The sequence below is a fragment of the Chamaea fasciata genome, unplaced genomic scaffold (genome assembly GCF_029207755.1).
Source record: "Chamaea fasciata isolate MVZ Bird 193981 ecotype frontalis unplaced genomic scaffold, bChaFas1.0.hap1 SCAF_7, whole genome shotgun sequence".
NCBI classification, from domain to species: Eukaryota; Metazoa; Chordata; class Aves; order Passeriformes; family Sylviidae; genus Chamaea; species Chamaea fasciata.
This window is the reverse complement of record NW_027094092.1, coordinates 30,502,310-30,520,259: the sequence shown is the minus strand read 5'-3', so window position 1 is coordinate 30,520,259 and position 17,950 is coordinate 30,502,310. Positions and strand designations below refer to the sequence as shown.

Sequence of the window (17,950 nt, the reverse complement as noted above, 5' to 3'; positions counted from 1 at the left end):
ATGCATACAGTAAGTGCACTGGGCCAGCACAACAGCTCAGGAACAAAATGAGCAATTAATTAAACAAATGTACAGTAACGGAGGTAATGGAGTAGCTATCTCACAGTGGGAAAGCTTCCCAGAGCCATCTCACCTGACCAAAGCCTGGATTAAGCCAGCAAGGTGGAAAGGAAATGAGCAAAGAAGAGCTAAGCAAGTTTTAAAAAGATCAGAGGTTGTGAGTGAAAACCAGGAATACCCAGTTCTGTCCTCAGGGTACAGACACATTAAATCATCAAAGCCCGTGAAACTTCCAGTGCAGAGACATACTCCTGCCCACAGCCGGCATGGAGTAACCTGAGACAGTTTGGTCCCGGGAGGAGGAGGAAAGGCAGCCACCTCACATTTGTAAATGTGTTGGGCTGTGCTGGGTGACTGCTCCACAGGCAAGCACTGTGCAGCTGATGCTGGCACCTTTCTGTTCACAGCCCAGCAGTTTGTGCTGTAAATTGATGTGTCCCTATCCTCATTTACACAAGCAGGCTGGTTGGAAGGTTGGTGCAGTTTTTACACTACAGTTGTCATTAGTTTTCTGCTGGAAGGGGGATATTTATGTTGATATGTTTTTTGTTTATGTACCTCAGGTGCAGCATCTTCCATCAAGGCCTACAGCAAACCATGGCTCTGAGCACAGTTAAGGTAGGTGATGGAAGTGCCCTAGAGAAGTATTAAGAGGTGCCACTGTATGTAAGAATTTCTTCTGTCTTCAAGGCAAACACATACAGATATCATTTGCTGAGATACAATGCTAGAAGCTTTAGGAAAGCACTGCACATCTCAGAGCCCAAAGTGAAGTGGGAGAAAACATCCCCTGAGTCTTTAAGGTTGAGATGAATATAACAGCATTGATTTGGGCAAAATTGTTCCCGTACCAGGATCAACAATGCTTAAGTCCCTCCAACACTCCTAATATGGCAGAAGAGTCATCTTTGAAGCCACATGGCTACAGGTGGTACAATTGACTAGTCCAGGGCTGCTGAGTGTTCATTAAATGTTATTGATAACTAGTTCTTGAAACACTCTGAAAAACACTGATTTTAAGCAACTGTGTTACATCAAGTACTGGGCAGCAACTGTAATGCAAGAGCATTACCTGAAATGCTAAAATGAACAGTGGATTTAATTTATTTTGAGCATACATGTAAGCGCACACACTTTTTTGCACATATGTAACTTCAACATAGATGCAAAACTAAGGAAGTGTGGCACAAATTAAATAGTTCCTAAAAATATCTGGTGGGAAGCATTAAATTTCTGTTCAAATAGTCAGCTTCACACTCTTCAGCTGGAGATAGGTGGATTAATCAGTCCTCAGGGAAGTGCTAATTAGAGGAACTGGGAACAGATAAAACAGCCAGAATAAGACTAAGAGTTTTAGTCTGCAGTCATATAAGTGTAATTCCACAGTGATACTCTTGACTTCGTTGGAAGAGATCATGGTTCTTTGTGCTGTGGCCTGTCAGACCCTAGAAGTGATATTAATAAAGGAGGTTTTTCTTTGATCCAGTAATAATGCCCATCTTTGTTCTAGAGCTGCAGAAACTGACTGGACTGCATCTCCCTTCGTGGAATGCAACCAGTGGTGCAAGAGATACACAACTTCCTCTCCACTACAGGAGACAAAACAGATTAGAACATACACACACACTACAAAGGTGGCATTTCAAAATAAAAATGTCATGTATTCAGATTTACATGACTATTACTTTTTACTTGGAAAAAATCACAATGTAATCCCCCTCTCCTATTTTTTTCACTAACAAACTAAACTCTGATTTTGACTAGTTCTTTTTGTTGTGGGAGTAACCAGGAATTTTAATGTATTTGTATGCTCTCCACAACTTCAGCTGGTGCCTTCACTAGGTACAACCTGTTTGGTTGGCTGAGTATGGCATATCTAAGTGTGCCAGCTTGTTGGAGGGCAATGGGCCCACTGCCTAGGAAGTCCAGGACATGATGCACCACCCTCAGCTGCCTTTTATGTCGAAGAAACTGAGCTTGCTCCAACAAATAACATGCAAAACAGAGGAAGCATGCTGATACTGTGATCTTCTCCACAGTTAACAGCATTTTGCCTAATCCCAGTAAATTCACAGCAAACATTATTGCTGCTGTCCTTTATCTCAGGCTTATAAAGGGAACATGTGGCTCTGATTTACCTTTTCCTCACACAAATTGCTGTGGGGAAGAGTAGCAAGGGAAATAGGAGGCTAGACATAAAAATTACCAAGCAGTCTTTGCTATGTCTAAAGAAGCCCTCTAAGGGAAAAGTTATAAGAATGGCAGAAAAATTGAAGGAGAAGGTTGCAATGGTATGTTAGGGACATACAAAAGCATGAAAATGTTAGGGCAGGTCCCTGGCTGCTGTAAGACGTTGTAGCTTCATTAAATAAATGGGACCAGGATGATTTACACTATAGGGGATCTGTTATGGTGTTCAGTGCCATTATAATTTCTAATGAGCAGTTTTGACTGCTATTAATTCATCTGGTATTAATAATTTGGCTTATGGACTGGCCAAAATAAGCTATTTTAACCACCAAGAATAAGATTCCAAATTGCCATTTGAAGTTGTCTGTTGAGCCTCTGAAAGGTGCTTTTGAGGATTGCCCTGACAAAATGCCTGAAGGCAGATCTGCGTGTGTGCTTGAAAGGCCTGTCTAGACTAGGAAAATGAGCAGCTCTTACAACGTGCTAATGGGAACATATCGGTTGCCACATTTTAAAACACCTGAGAAGAGGAAAAAGATGCTCACTCAGGTTATAGTGCTTCGTACACTCAGCTATGTTCAAGTCTTGCCTCTGATGAGGAAAAATAATGCTCCACCTTCCCTTCATCTTCATTATCCTGTGCCCAAGCAGCTGTGATTTGTGCTTTAAAAATTATACTCTCTGAACCTTTGTTATGCACCAATGCACTAAGCCAGCAGAAAACTGGTGACAAAACAAAAAAGAAATGGATTTGTTTGTGATAGTTTAATGAGTGAGATCCATTGATGAAAGGTGTTGAACAGGTGCCAGAGCCCAATAAGTGTCCAGAAAGTGCTGCTGAGAGGATAGGAAGGAACAGAAAATCTCCACCTTCCTTCAGCAGCTCACTCTATGCAGTAAAACTGCATTCTCTATCCCTGGCATGTGTGTTGAGGCTAGCAAGGAGGAGTCTCAGTGGTTGTGTGGGTAGGTGACCTCTTCTACCAGTTTCATCCCAGCCGTGGAGACTGTTTTACAGACATCAGTTGGCTGCCTTGGAAACTCTAAGTTTCTAAGTGGAGTTTTAGTATCAGTCTTAATCTCCTCTTTGACTGAGCACTTTTCTGATACTTTGTTAAAAGACAAGCCTCTTCACAGTTGTGTTCAGTCATTCCACAATTTGTTGACATCACTGTGTGTGTGGGATGCGTTCACCTTTAGCCCCACTCAACCCTTGTCATCCCACTGCAGGTCACCTAATGCACCTCAGCCCACATCCAGCTGCTTGAACCCCTCTCCCTCCCACCCCTCTCCCTTCCATACTGTCTGTTTTATTTCTTCCTTCTCTCTCTCACTCTTTTTTTTTTTTTTTTTTTTTTTTTCCCTCCCACTAATTAACTCAGTGTCTCCTGCTTTAGCACTCTGCCCGAGCTCAGTGTTTTTCTCCTCTGCCTCCTGGGTTCAAACCTCTCCCTCCACGTCCAAAGGTTCTCTGTTTGGGCCTTATTCACCTATTGCAGATCCCTGTTCCCCTTCAGGAGCTCAGATTCACTCAGCCCCTGGCTCACAGGCTGTTGACACAGCTGTCCGTACGAGTATCTTTCCTTCAGATGAATAAAAACTGATCAAGATTTGGCCCTTGGTGAATTTTTGTAAGGCATGTGGCCTATTTTTCATTATGGTAAGAGTGTTTGTTCTGCTCCTTCTGGGTACAACAGGAGCTTGCTTACTTGGACAGACAGTGCTGCATATTAGGAGGGTGTCCCTGTTCCTTTTGGCCACACTATCTTTATCCAGCCTTTTGCAACAGGCAGAACAGGAGGGGTAAAACACCTAGCCTGGGGCATGAGTTGTTAGTTCAATATAAAGAGATTTAAGTAGGAGCAATGGGAGAAGGAAACAGGCTGAATATCAGGAAAAGGTCCTGCCAGTGAGACGTGTTTGGCTGTGAAATCTTCTCCCAGGGGAAAGAGGTCAAAGCCTCATTGTTTGGAAGTAGAGCTGGTCAAAACTGTTTTTGGAGCAGCAGCAGCAGCAGCAGCGGGAGTGGTGGAGGTGGGGAGAAGAGCAGCAGCTGTGCATGGCAGAGCGGCAGATATACGAGGGGAAGTGGCTGGATGCACAGCGAGAAGAAGCAGGAAGAGCAGAGGAGGCTGACGGAGGAGTGGTGCTCGCACCGACATGAGGGACACAACAAAAGGATTAACAGAGGCACAGTGGGGAGCAGCAGACAAAAGCAGGAGAGAAAGCAGGGCAAGCAGAGGGGGAAAGAGGCAGGAGCAGCAGAGATGAGGGACACGAAAGAATGGTGGGAAATGCCAAGAGAAGCACTGCAAGGAGCAAATGTGAGACTGAATGACAATAGCAAGGTCTCCTTTTGTTTTGTGAACACTGTGGCCTTGGCTAAGCAAAGCTGGAAGATATTAAAGGACAAAGACATCAGGTTTCTTGATGACATGATCTGAACTAATCCCACAACCTGAATGCTTTGTGCAGTTTTCTAATTCTGCATCAGGTGAAATCAAGGTATTCCAACGCATTCTTGGCAAAGCTAGGGAAAGGCAGATTTGAGGAGCCACCAGTCCGTTGTTTTGGGGCAGTATCTTAGATCATGAAGGATGGTACAGGCCACGCCCTAACATTTCCCATCTCCTTGATGATACTTGCTTGATGATACGAGATGAAGGAAACAATGTTAATATTGCACCATACTGCATTGGTTACTTTTTTTTTTTTTTTTTTTTTTTTTTTTTTTCTTCCCAGAAATCCCACATGTTCAGTGACATTTCATTCCTCTTACTGGAGTGAGCTCGCCACCAAACAAATCCTATTATGATATAAATTAGCTGAATTTCTTCAGCCATCCCTGTCACAACTCACTGTCACATGGTGAAGATCTGCACTATTGCAAAGAAGGAAATTCCCAGCTCAATTTCTTTCACCCTAATATTTCACCCTAATTAATGTTTCCTTCACTCTAAGCCAGGCTTCTCATTTAATTTTGCAGAGGTTTGCCATGTTGTTTCTACACAGATCTACAAAGCAGAAAGCAAAGTTTGGGCTGGTCTGCAAAAAACTCTGTGTGCTTAACTTTTCCCTGGGGGATCAGGAGAACAGGGGAAAGATACAGGATCTCCCCAGGACCAAATGATATATTACATGGCTAGAGCTGCGCTGAAGTCCTGATGGAATTTACCCAAGGTCACAATCCAAGACCATAATGCTGCTGCTTTGCTCTAAAGACTTGCTTTTAATTCTTATAAATCTTTTCAAATGCCAATCCACAATGAATATTGCACAGTGAACACAAGACTTGCCAACTTAATTTGAAGAAATTGCTGATAATGACAACAGCAATTGCCTTCTCATTCTGCTCTTTGTCTTCATTGTTAATCCTTTCTCAGAAATGAAACCCTTCTTGGATTACTAATGACAGTCTCTTTATTCTCCTTATTTTTTTGTTTTCCTTAATTGCCTTCAGAGAGCTATTTTAAAAGAATATTCATGCCAGAAGTACAAACTGGCAGAAATACCATTAAATGGAAAAGCCTTCTGTAATATTATTTCTAGTGCAGTGACCAGGCCCTTCACAGTTTTGTGGCAGTTCAGCACAAATTGAACTAATCTAATAAAAATCTGGTGAAGCTACTGGCGTTTTTTCACTCCATAATCACAACAACCAAGATCGGGATCTGATTCCTGAAGTTGTCTGCAGCATTCATGGAAGGAGTTGGAAACTATATGGATAAATCAGGGTGGTTTTTTTTTTTAATTCAAGATTTGGTGTCTCTTTGAGAAATGAATGTATGAGAGCCTGGAAATGAGATGTTGCTTGTTACCTCTACCTTTATTAGGATCAGTTGAATCATACTGTGTACTCACTGAATGCAAAATGACTTGGTCTCTGTTAGTCCCCGGTGGATAACTCTCAGAGGCAATTTCACAGCTGTTAGGTAAGCGGTAATCTCAGCAAAAAGCCCCAGTACTAGGCTTTGCCTTTTTAATTCTGATATAGTCCTGGAAAGCAGGGTAGTGCAGTCCTGATGGAGTAGGGCAGCTTGCTTGAGTAGGGCCAGGGCTGGGTACGGAGATCCTTTACACACCGACCCGTCATTTCCCAGGGTTGGTGCTTTAACCAAAGGCAACAGTGCCCCTCGGCGATGTGATCGTGGTGTAGCATAGGGCTGACACCGCACCCGGTTTCCTGCGTCTCGTGTGCCACTGGTTCGGAGCGAGACCTCTGAATTAGGCGATGAGAGCAGCCTTTGTGTCAGAAATGTGTCCTATAATTCATTTGTTGCTGAAGGACACAAACAGACAGGCCAGGCCACGAGAAAAGCTAGTAGGGACTACCCAAGACCACTGAGGGCTTCTCTGGAGAAACAGATTCCACCCCATCTGTTCAGCATCACAAAGGGACAAACACTCCTGTTCCTTCTAGCTCCCAAGTCTGGGATGCATCCTGCGAAAGTACTGAGCCCTTGCAGTAACCAAAACTAACTTGGACTTTGAACATAGGGTGCAGGCTCTAGAGCACCAAAGTTTGTAGAACTGATTTCTTATACTACATATGAGATTAAATAGTTGCACAGAGAAATGCTGGGTTTACCCTCTGTCGCTCAGCTTCTTATCCAGAAGATCAGAATACCATCATCTGGCCTTCTAGGTGCTATCCAGAAAAGTGAAAAGTTTATTAACCACAGGCAGAAAATGAAGATACTGTGAACACAGAAGATGGTGTGAAGGGATACACAAAATTCTATACTGAAAGCTGAGCATGTATGGTTTATACAATACATTAATGCAGAGTATATGTGCTGAAGTGAAGAAAAATAAACAACTAACATTTTGTGTGCACCAAATGTGGTCTCCATTCTTTAGAAAAACTCTGATTATTAATTTAATGAGTGTCATCATGTGCACACACATGGACCAAATCAGGATAACCTACAAAACTTGATTCTGGGAATTACTGATTTTTTTTTTTAAGTTTTCTCCTGGTATTTTTCTAGCTTAAGGCCTTTTCTTTGTTTTGTTTTTAATATAAAAAAGCCCGCTCCTGCCTGGCGGCCGGGAGCATCCAGAGCTGCGGGGCTGTGCGAGCATCTAGTGGCCACAGGGAAAACTTCACCGCCACGTCAACCTCGGCTGGGGTTTCTCTCGAAGAGAAAGTAGAGTTCCTAATTACAGAATCAAACGAGCAAACTTAATTCAGGCATTCACTCTGAGAATAAAGGCATTATTACTTCACAAGAACGATGACTACGAAATGTTACAGTCAGATTGTGCCTGTTTTCTGTCCCACCCTATATACCTTCCTGTGCATGTGCTGAAACTATCACTTTGGTTTTCTGCATTAGACAGAAAAGCTTAGAAGTTGCCAAGGGAATACTGCTTTATTGAAATGTTTCCCATATTTCACCTCTCACATGATAAAACTTCATTTTCGTCTTTTCTGAGTCATTCATTAGTGTTTTCTCAGAAGCTGCAGTGGCCAGTAGAAAACAGAAAGAACAGCTGCACTATGTTTTATCATACTGAGGCTATGCAATATTTTCTTAAAGGAGACTTTTTTTGTGGATGATGATGTATTAATTTAATTAACAAACATCACTTCCAGTCCAGATTTGTAGGAACTTTGTAGGAACTTGTAACTGGAGTTGCATTTCCAGAGAAGAGAGTAATGCAGAAGCAGAGATTCAGTATACATATAAATCATTTCTCACTCTGAGCAGTCACACTGTTAGTGGGATTTTCAAAGACACTCAGCAAACTTCCCATGTTTCCCTGAAAGTCAAAGTTCTCATTCAGATGAATAGAACCAACACTGCCATGGGGTAATATTAAAAATAATTTGATACTGTCCCTTGCCCATAAAAATAGCTACTCCCTTCTCCTTATTTGCTTTACAAGGGCTGTGGGACTAAACAGGGAGTTTAGTCAATTCACCTTGACACCTGAAGAACATGAATATCAGCATCTTAGACTCAGAATTCAGTAGAGACTAAAATTAATGCTCCCATCAGAAATGGCCTTAGTTCTTCACCTTATATATCAGCTATCAGTGAGCTTTCTTTCTTTCTAACCTAAAAAAAAATAGCCATGCCTCTGTGAGGCAGCATCAAGGTGACAGGCAGCACATTTGCAGAGGATGCCAGGAGCCCCACAGCACAGGAAATGTCTAATGCCAGCTGATTCTGCCATGGGCAGCATCCCTTCTTCTGTTTTGTGTACTCCTAAAATAAATACCAAATGGTATTTACACTGCGATGTTAACAGACTGCAGCCACTTAAACCCCAATCCAAGGCATTTTCCATACTTTTCTTATATTGCCTAACCTTGAGATCCAGCAAATTGTTTGGTTTTTTTCCCAGAAATTTCACAAGTAGGTGTGTTGTGGGGAGACAGAGATAGTGCTGAAGGCAATCTTGCCCTTGATATATTGCAGCTGTGTTAATTACCAAAGAATGGGAACAGCCTTGCCCTCCCAGCTATGGGTGTGATAAAGAGTGAGTATGCTGGGAGAGAGTCAGTTGGAGCCTGCTGGTTGTGCTGTGAGGAGGAAGGGATAGGAGGTTGTGCAAGGGACAGAAAGGGTCAGATGTCTTATGAGGGACTGACAGGGTTAGGTGGCCGTGCTAGGGATAGGAAAGAGAGCCGGAACTGCAGGAGGAGAGAAAGAGCCAGAGCTGTGTGGAGCTGCCCTTGGGAGGATACAGAGAAAAGGTATGAGAGACTTTTAGATTACAAGGTGCTGGTGCTTGAAGCCTTCTGAAATTGTACTGAAATGCTCTGAGTGTTGTGGCTGTCTCAACAACCACAGTGTGTTAATTTATTTTCTTTTGAAAAAGCATTGATCTATTTATGGATTGGCTGTCCAGTTCACTACAGTATGGCAATGTCTTAGGCAGGGCCACTGTTCCCATTGAAGTTACATATGGGCAACTTAGATAGATGTCAAATGTTAATCTGTAGTAAGAGACTTTTAAAATCAAATTAAACAGATGTACTATGATGTGAAACTAAATATAAAACTTAATTGCTTTGTTGTCATATGTGAACCATGTCCCACAAATTTCACATGCAATTTATAACTATGATGACATTTTATGGACTATGTAATTTGTAACTTCATGTTTAACTTGCATTTTTTTGGGAAGCTGTTTTAAAGCTTTAAGCTTAATTTGTATATGTTTCTGTTGCAAAGTCCTTACATAATCTACTTCTGCCAGACTCAAGCTAACTTGATAAACATCCTCAGAAGATCTCATTGAATAACATCCTCTAACAGGCAAAGCAGTAGAAGATGTCGTTGAACACACACAGCTGTGTTTATATCAAGGCTCTGATCCACAAGTTGATAAAGCACCAAAATATTCATTAGCTTCAATGAGTACTTCCCATCTTTAGAAGTGCATAATCAAAGATATATGAATTATGATCCAGATTCTCTGGAACACTTTTATGTACTTATCTTCCAGTCTTATTTTAAATCCTTCTATTTAAATCTCTTTGGTTGATTTGTGAGTCTAAACTGTTTTACTCTATGGGAAAAATTATCCATAGTAATAAAACTATAAAAGGACATTTTTTCTTTAGAAGTATTCAGTAATTGCAGTCATCCAGCCACTGACAGCAAGCTGCTCTACTGATGTATTTATGAAAAGTGAACGTCTGGTTTAGTAGACAATTTGTATTATGATACTATTTCTTACATCAGACTTGAAGTAAGGAATTTTTGCTTTGCTATCTTGTCCTGTAAAGACATAAGAAGATTTACAGCTGCTAAAAATAGCCATAAGATTGCTTTGGGGGCATTTTCTAGAGGCATTGACTTGGAAAAAGAGATGCATTAGACCCTTCTCTCCTGCCCTTCAGGCTGCTGGCAGGGAAGGCAATTGAGCAGCAGCAAATATAGGCAGGAGTCCCTAAGCTGCAGTGTCACCAGGCCACTGTAGTACTGGTGCACATATGGTGAGCAGATGTACAGCAGTAAGCTGGAAAGAGCACACCAGCCTGACGAAAACACTTTTTAAAGAGAACAAAAAAGGCTGTAGTGAGACTCTGACTCGAGGAATTACCTACTGAGGCAATGGGGTCATGATCTCCAGCTCGGAGTTCCCCAGACTGCAATAATTTTGAATAATTTAATATGCACTTATGTGGAGATGGTACATGGGCTGGTGTAATGACCCAGCTTAAACCCTGATGGAAAAAACACGTGCTGGATGGCAGAACCAGAAATCAAAGTAATTTTGAAGATTGGAGATAAGCTTTGGGGGGGGGAAAAAAAATGAAATCTGATGTTCAAGCATTGGCTAAAAATACTCAAATAGGACTAATAAATCTTTTAACTGGAGTAATAATAATAGGCAGAAAATGGAATTGTGATGTTGTGGATTTTACACTGAGTGGAAGTCTTCCTACTATATTGCTCTAATATTAAGAGTGAGACTGCAGTAGGGCTACTATTCTTGTGCCCAGACTGGGACACTGTTTACAAGAAATATTTGATTCTCCTGGAAGAAATTCACATGGGATGGACAAAAGTGAAGCTACAGAGTTTCTGACGTTGTATTTTGTGAATATCTATGCATTTGTTCTTTAATAACCTTTAGCACACTTTCTTGTGTAAAGGCCATTACGTTTCAACTGCTGCAACTTCCTTCATGTGACTGCACAGGCCACAGAGGCTGAGTTCCTGAATAATGTGCACAAAAGGTGCTCTGTGAAATTATGTACATCACAGTGATCACTTTTGGAGAGATTACGTTGCAAATAAAACTGTCTTCTCTGGTGTATCTATTGGTATGTGTAAGCACAGAGAATGAAAATGCTATTATGATATTTTTGGGGAGATTAAAATACATTTTAATTAGTAGAGTAAAAGCAGATGTAGTGCTGCTTTCTGCATCATTCAGCACACTCATGGCAAGAGCAACTAGGGACTGTGATTCTGGCAGAAATTGCAGCGACTGAGGGTTGTGATGTCCAGCTCACGCTAAATGGAGGTAGCTATTTCACCTTGCAAGGACAATTTTGGATTCAGTCTCTAAAACTAATGCACTATCTATTTAAATGCAAAGCGCAACATAATTGCGTATTCCTAATTAAATGAGAGTACCTGATCCTAGAAAAGAAGAATACCTTGTTAATTTCAATCAGAATCAATTGTGGAACTAATCAATATTTACTTGCAGAATAAATCTGTATTTCTGATCTATATTCAATTGTAGATCAGAAATGGCACCTGACATTTAGAAAGAAATTAAATCTTGTAATTATGTCTCAGGTTATCCAAGTCTGCTTATTGTGCATTATAATTCAGTACGTAACATTGGAGATCAAACAATCTGATAAAGGTCTTTGTATTTCTCAGTAGGGAAAGTTGATGTGTATTTCCAGAATACTGCCACAAAAACTGTACTCCAAAAGTATGTGGGACAGTTCAACACAAAACTACATTTTTTCCTGTTTCTCTGCTTGTAGCATGGTACTGTCCAGCTAGCTCACACTTCAGGGCTCTGACATGTTTTAAAACCAGTCTTACCAAACTAAAATGCTGAAGTACTAGTTGAACAGCAGCCTGCTCTTAATTAAAGCAAGGCATTGCTCTTGTAGCAGTATTACCACGAGAGGGCACGTCGCCAGTTGTGATGATAACGTCCCAGAAACGCCTTACGGCTCCATACAAGACTCTTGTTTTTGCTTTCTCTGCCTTTCCCTGTCTTTTTCAATCATACGAGGAATTTAGTACCCTTATTTGTTAATTAAATGACATCATTCTCCAGGCAGGTTGTTATTCATCCCCTAAGTGCTATCTCAAAGCAGAAAAAATAAAAGCAGAGATGATCATCAAGCTAAGATGTAGTGCATCTGTTTCCACTTAGAAAAGGGGAAGCAAGGGAAGAAAGGCAGATAAATATTATTTGTGGAACAAATAACATAGAAGCATGGGGGGGGGGACGGGGAAGCAGAACAATTATAATAACTAAAAGCCAAATCTGAAAAATTATGAAGTATGTTATCACAGAAATAAAAATTTCTAAGGTTTTTAAAAGTACTCAAAAAGCAGCCACAGATTGAGAATGATAAATGAAAAATCTGAATTAATGCAATGTTGTTTTTTCCTGAGTACCATACTTAGTAAATTTTAGTTTACCACTGGTCACAACAACAGAGTTGAAGAGATGCATTGAGGTGTCAGCTTGATCTGGCAATTTTAAAACTTCTCTCTGGCCTCCCCTCCCAGTTCCCTCAGAGCACAGGTTACAAACTGTGTTTTCCAGGGAGATGTATAGACCTGATTGATTAAACTGTGGAACATTTTACTAACCCCTGACGTGTTTATTCCCTGACTTATTAGTTTCCTATTGTTTTGAATATGATCATGTCATCCTGCAGAATTGTCTTGCAACAATGGTAGCAAAAATGGCTTGTCTTGCTTTAGAAATAAACTAAATACTGCTACTGATGACATGAATAGCAGTTAAAATTTTGTAAGCAAGGACGAGCACACAGTATTATATGCAGAAGCAAAATTAGGTTAGCTAGTCAGTATGTTTATGATCTCATGTAAAATGAGATTTATGCTTTGCCAAAGGATTCTTGTCTGTCTTCTTTCCCATGAGATAGCAGGCCCTTATAATTCTTAGGATGCTGCTGAAACTCATTAGCGGTACTTAGTAAATTGGTTCTTGTTAGGGATCTCTTCTGAATTTTTCTCTCTCAGAGCAAATATTTAAACCAAAGAGTAATGTTTGTTTTACCTGATATTAGATAGGGATGATGCAATTTGCAGCAGCAAATTGCTGTGTTCTCCCTCTGCACTCAAAATCAAGGAGAAGCAGGATTAGACCTACTTCATATACCCTAGTAACATTTTTAAACAGTATTACTGCTTAAGCATGGTGTTACTACATGGAGATAGATGGATATAGGTGCATACATCTGTAGTTGAATCATCTAAATAAGGGATAAGAGATTCACAGCATTCAGTCCCTATTTAATCTAGTTTGCAGCTTTAGGAAGGGAACTCTGTGCCACTTGGAAGTGAGTGTATATATAAAAGATTATTTTCAGTAACTGAAAGGTTTCCTTTTAAATGAAATTCTAAATATGCTTGAGTACACAATATCCAGCCTAAAGACAATCAATCAGTTGACACCTTTAGTTCAGGGTGCTAGTTGAAGGAGGACACCCGCATGTCTAAAAGGAGAATTTACTTCTCTTGACTGAGGCTCCTTTGAGCTACCACTATGAAAAAAATTAATAACAAACAGGAACCTACTGTCCGTGTAAGCCTGTCTTACATCCTTCCTTTTATCTTACTTCTTTTTCTAGAAACAATATTACCAGGAATTCTTGCTGCCCTATTAAATTGGCAAAAGAGCATTTTGGGATTCTCCACCTGTATATAACTCCCGTTCAGAGCTGGAGACAAGAAGCTGCCATTCTGGCTGACACAGAGACAGTGCAGGTTTGCCAAACAGCATGGTGAGAGGGCAATTAGCAGCCCGCCCTCACCTCCCAAGCCATCACCTGCTCAGATGAAGGGGAGCTGTCAAAAGCCAGTGCACTTTTAGCAATCAACACTTGAAATCAGGTCAGTGGCTTTGCAGCATAAGATGTTTCTTGCTATGCTCAAGGAACTATAGTTTGCCTTGCTTGCCAGTCTGGCTTGACAGTCTTATAAGACTCAGTGCAACCCAATTTCTTTACTTTTTCATTACCTCCTTTCCAAGCAAAATGCTGCAGAAGAGAGGTTCACATGCTCCTGTTTTCTCCAAAGATGGAGCCATAGCCATTTATACTCTCAAATTTCAAAAGGTTTCTGATAGGCTAGAGATGATGTATCAGTCCTTACATGAACCTTTCTGATAACCTTTATGATGTTTTGTGGCTGTCTCAAAGTTGTTTTGTAGTTAATACTATGCCCCACATAGATTGTTAGACGAAATGCCTTGCAAGCACAAGGTGGTTCAAATCTAGGAGTTGGCTGGGTAAAATAAACAAGCCAGTGAGAGCATAAAATTTCATATCAACCTTTACAAGACTTTCTAAGATAGTTTTAAAAAGCCATTATGATTGCTATTGCCCAAGTTAGAACTGCTAGAGTAGTGTAATATGTCATTCCTCTTCAGAAACTTAGTAATATAGCAACTTTACCAGATTTAGTATAACTAAAGTGAATGAGCTGCTAGAACCTATAAAACCCACCAACCATCAGATTCCTGACTTTCTTACTCAGCACACAGGTCTTATAAAAGGATGGTTTAGTAGATTGCCCAAATAACATGGAATGAGCTCTGTAGTGTAAATTTGTTTGGTCAGGATAAAATGTGTAATTTCTAATTCTTTTCCTAGGGACAGACAAGTTGGTTTATACAGGTAAAAAGAGGTAGAAATTCTTGTATACAGAAATATCTCTCTTGATGTAGAGATCTTTTGCTCTCTACCTAAATACAAAATAGATGTTGATAGAGATTATTAGAATTATATCTATCTACATTGTTATATAGAATAGTGTTATTGATTTATATAATTTATATCCGTGTATATTATCAGAGATATATGAATAAGTAGGGATTATACATGATTAGATAGGTATATGGATTCTCTATTTCATTATAATTTTTCTATTATCTGTCACTGTTAGGATAATTATTGGTTTTTCAGCTTAGAGGCTGTACCTTTTGTTGCAGATATCATGTAATGCAGTACAGCAAATTCTATGCAGCACAACTAACCAGCATCTGTCTCCAAGGCAGAAAATGAGGGTCAGCTCATCTTCACAATGCTATTCAAAGAAGTGAGCAAAGATTAGCTTCAAGCTACAGCAAATTCCCTTGAGGTTACTGAGGCAGATGGGCTATGTTTCAAGTCAACTTGTCAATGCAGCAATATTTCAGCCCAGAAAAACACTCGCTCAATAAAGACTCAACCAGAAAAGTCAACACAGTGCCTCACACAGAACTGTAATTCTTTTTCCAGTTAAGGCCAAACTGATAAAATTTCTCATAGATAAATCTGATTTTTTTCAACCCTCATCAAGCGTTTTATCATCAAACAGTCATGCACTGGACACTGCACAAACACCAACACATGTTCCATGGAGCTGGATGGCTTCTTTAAAGTCTGGAGAATCTTATCCAGGCAGCTGGAAAGCTGCCTTTGACATCTCAGGGCCAGCTGCCTACCTTTGGATGACTTTTTTTTTTCCCTGTGCTCAGTACTTTTCAAGTCTGTGGCAGATTATAACCTTGACCAGGGAGACAGGTACATGAAGACCACAATCAGTAGAAGAAAAGTTATGTCTAAGTATTTTCAGCTTTCAAATGTGGCATTAATTCCTTATTTTTCTTCACTCATGAGGTTCAGCACAACGATAACCTCCAAAAGCATATCTCTATAGGGACACTTCAATATTTTTTTTTTTTTTATGCCTAAGTTGCACTAAAGTGTAAACTTTAGTTAAATGTGTCTAACTCCCTTCAGATCAAAATGGGATTTTTTCTTCCCACAGGAGCTGGAGGGGGCTGTGACTTGGACAGGGCCCTGAGCAGGTCAGCAGGCACTGATTACCCCAGTCAGCCTCACTTGTGCCCCCACTCATCCACCAGCCACCCTTTGGCCCTGGAACTGCATTTAAACCTCGCTGGATAAGGATTTAGACCTTGCTGGAACATCTGTGTGTTTAGGTGACCCTGCTACTGCTGGCATGGGTACCCTGGCTCTTCTTGCTCAGGTACTGCATGGCTGTACCTTTTTGGGGGACTGGGGTATATAAGCAGCATGGCTGTACCCTTTTTGGGGAGTGGCTGTATCCTTTTTGGGGGCTGGCAATTTATTACTGCGCTGTTGCCATCCCAGCCTGCTGCTCTTCCCTGACAAGGGATCTGAGTCCCCTATCAAAATAAACTCAAGCTGCCGCTATGGAAATGAAACACCAATTTTGTATTAAGTCTTCAATCCCTTGCTGAAAAAGGGTCTGATTTGTGCTAATTCCTGTGGTAATTGTAAATGGAGAGAAACACTGGGTGCAGAGTGAAAATGAATAAGCCTAGATGATAGGCCAGAGAAGGGAAGGAAGAGCACAGTGACTCACTATTTACTACCTACAGGCTACAATAAGTAAAATCACTTTTTTTCTGTGTGGGTGCTAAGAAAATGCATTACAACATCAAAATTGTCTTGTGTGCATTGCCTCAGTGGCCTGTACTAGGCACTAAACTGCAATGAAGGCAGGTCTGGTCTTGGTCGTCTGACGTTGGAGTGTGTAAATGGTAGTTCAGTTAATATACTTGCTTCTGTTTCAGAGACAAGTACTTGGTTTATTTGATATGCGTACATCACATAGAGCAAGTCCCCAGGGCTGTGACATTTGGAGATATTCTGTGGCTCTGCAATTAAATCCTCACTCTGCCTGGAAAGACTTCAAACCAAACCCCACCCAATGAAACTCTTTAGGTGGAAGACTTGTGATAATTTTGTCATACTTTATGTATGATAGTCTGATGATTCTTATTAAACAATTCTTCTGGATAGCCTACAACTTCTACCAGAACCTGGTGTACTTCCACAAAGATCTTGTCTTGATTTAAAGAATTCACATGGAGAGGAACCTGATGTGTTTGGATCTAATTTGTCTTTATTGCAGCTTTATCTGGTAGATCGAAGAGGCATCTTACCCTACTTGATAAATGTATTAATATTTTTATTTTCTTTTGCCTCTTTTGTTGTAGTAGCAACACCATGGTTGTGTTGGGTGGTACATGGTTACTTTTGGTCCCCTTTAGGTCATGCCATATGATCCTGAGTTCATTCAGAGTCATTCTTCCAAGACAGCTCTTCTCATTCTAGTAGTATGTCCTGCCAGTTTGGGTAGAAGACCTCCTGTCTTCTGTATAACTGTCTTGAATTCTGAGTACAAGGGGATGATATTTAGTGGGAGATCCAGAAAAGCTGTACAATTTCCCTGTCTCTATAATATGCAATGTCACAGATCTGTCTTCTGTAACCTTTTATAACAGTGGTTTTACTTTGTCCTGTAAGCTCCATAGCTAAGATGCAAGGAATCTATCAATTGTAAAAATAAAATTAGATGTAATTTAATAGTTACATTAGGTCTCCCTCTTCCTCAGTGCAACACAGCTTAAACCTTGAACACTCACTCAGCAATTTTTTTTATTTTTCTTGGTGTTTCAGCAGCTCTTCTTCTAAATAACATATTAGGTCTTGGCAGTGCAGTACTTGTTTATCTATACTTATTTTTCCTATCCTTACCTTCCTTTGGTATCTACCCACAATACTGCATAAATAAAGGTGTTTAGCTTGGATCACCCCAGCTGGATCAGGCTATGAAGAAAACGTGTGGCTTTGGCATATCAGAAAGGATATTGGGCTCTTGTGACTCAGGAAGCAAAGCTGTGAGCGGTTAAAGACAGCTTCAGCTGCAAACAGGGTGAGCTGTGACTGCAGTCTCCATTCACTGAAGATAAGCCTCTCCAAATCACCATTCTGGTTTAGATTTGACTTATTCCAGCCAATGTGTGCCAAATCAGGTGATGTAGTGCTCTAAGAATATCAAAACCATCAAACAGTATAGAGCTGGCACAAGCATATCTTGAGCTATTTGCATCAAATTTATATTGCCAGATAGGGTAAGCAGCTGAGAACAGGCCAGGCATAAACAAAAAACTCCAGGCTTCATAGTGCCGA

At 40.6% G+C, this 17,950-nt stretch overlaps 1 long non-coding RNA gene across 2 annotated transcripts; it reads left to right on the top strand.

The window, feature by feature from the left end:
- The first annotated feature begins 8,732 nt into the window (after positions 1 to 8,732).
- On the top strand, positions 8,733 to 17,725 carry LOC136291752 (uncharacterized). Of its 2 annotated transcripts, XR_010721693.1 has the most exons (4): positions 8,733 to 8,956; positions 13,574 to 13,835; positions 15,756 to 15,977; positions 16,549 to 17,725. It is a non-coding gene; the product is annotated as an uncharacterized lncRNA (long non-coding RNA). The 2 variants fall into 2 exon arrangements; XR_010721692.1 differs by lacking the exon at positions 16,549 to 17,725 and having other exon boundaries at positions 15,756 to 16,535.
- Positions 17,726 to 17,950: the final 225 nt, after the last annotated feature.